The sequence below is a fragment of the Rutidosis leptorrhynchoides genome, chromosome 4 (genome assembly GCF_046630445.1).
Source record: "Rutidosis leptorrhynchoides isolate AG116_Rl617_1_P2 chromosome 4, CSIRO_AGI_Rlap_v1, whole genome shotgun sequence".
In the NCBI taxonomy this organism is placed as follows: Eukaryota; Viridiplantae; Streptophyta; class Magnoliopsida; order Asterales; family Asteraceae; genus Rutidosis; species Rutidosis leptorrhynchoides.
Genome location: NC_092336.1, coordinates 87305866 through 87307406, shown reverse-complemented (window position 1 = coordinate 87307406; position 1541 = coordinate 87305866). Strand labels below are relative to the sequence as shown.

Here is a 1541-nt window from a genome sequence, read left to right as displayed (position 1 = left end):
ACTGCAGAACAATTAGCATTCATAGTAACAGCCGAGAGTTCTTCCATTTTCTTTCTATTTGTGATTAGATCTTTCAAAAATTTAGCATATCTAGGCATTCCTGAAATCACATCAATGAAAGGAAGATTGACATTTATTTGTTTAAACATATCCAAGAATTTGGATTGCTCGACTTCAAGTCTTTTTTTTCTCATTTTACTTGGGTAAGGAAGCGGTGGTTGGTATGGTTTAACATAAGGTTTAGCTTTAACTGTGTAATCTTCATTAACCTTTTCAACTACTGATTCTGTTTCTTTCTCTTGCTTAGGCTGTGGTGCCTGTGGAGTAGGAATAGAGTCATCAGAAATTACAGGTATTTCAGGTGGTTTAAGTGTAATACCACTTCTCGTGGTAATGGCTTTAGCTGTTTCATTCCGGGGGTTAGCATTTGTATCACTAGGTAGACTTTCCGGTTTTCTTTCACCTATTAACCTTGCTAGGTTACTTACTTCTTGTTCCAAATTTTGAATAGAAGCTTGTTGATTTCTAAATGCTTGAGCATGTTGTTCATTAGTTTGTTTCTGAGATGTGAAAAATTACGTTTGAGATTCAACTAGGTTCGACATCATATCTTTAAATTTGGCTTTTTATCATCAGTTTGTGGTGGTTTATATTGAAAAATAGGTCTTTGCTGGTTGTAAGTATTATTGGATACTTGTTGATTGCTAGGACCTTGTTGGTTGTTGTATGGAACATTTCAGTTATAATTCTGATTTTGATTGTAGTTTGGTCTTGGCAGTTGATAATTATTCTGATAATTATTTCCAGGCCTTTGGTTCATGTATGAAACATTCTCTCTTTGTTCCATTGTTTGTTCAATACTGAGATAATCTTTTGTCAAATGTAGTCCTCCACACTGCTCACAACTAATTCGTATAGCGTGAATATCTTTAGTCATCTTTTCCATTCGTCTCTCGAAAGCATCTATCTTTGCGGAAATGGAATCAAAGTCATGGCTAGAGTCGGCTCTAGCCGCTTTAGATGATCTAACGATGTCTTTTTCTTGATGACACTCATGTGAGTGGGAAGCAGTGTTATCAATAATTTTGTAAGCTTCAGTTGCAGTTTTCTTCATAATGGAACCACCAGCTGCTATGTCGATGTCTTTTCTTGTAGTAATATCGCATCCTTGGTAGAATATTTGTACTATTTGATAAGTGTCTAAACCATGTTGAGGACATCCTCTCAACAACTTTCCAAATCTTGTCCATGCCTCATATAGAGTTTCATTTGGCTTTTGTGTGAACGTAACAATTTTTCCTTGAAGTCTCACGGCTTTAGATGCCGGAAAGAATTATTTAAGAAAATTTTCAACTAAAACATCCCATGTATCAATTGCCCTTTCAGGTAACGATTCTAACCAATCTTTGGCTTCTCCCTTTAAAGTCCAGGGAAATAACATGAGATAGATATGTTCATCCTCCACTTCTCTTATTTTAAATAGAGTGCAGATCCTATTAAAGGTACGAAGATGTTCATTTGGATCTTCCTTCAGCGCACCA

The 1541-nt window shown here is 35.8% G+C and overlaps 1 non-coding gene across 1 annotated transcript; it reads left to right on the top strand.

Moving 5' to 3' along the window:
* Positions 1 to 1202: 1202 nt before the first annotated feature.
* Positions 1203 to 1309, top strand: LOC139846252 (small nucleolar RNA R71). Its single transcript, XR_011758980.1, has one exon. It is a non-coding gene; the product is annotated as a small nucleolar RNA R71 (small nucleolar RNA).
* Positions 1310 to 1541: the final 232 nt, after the last annotated feature.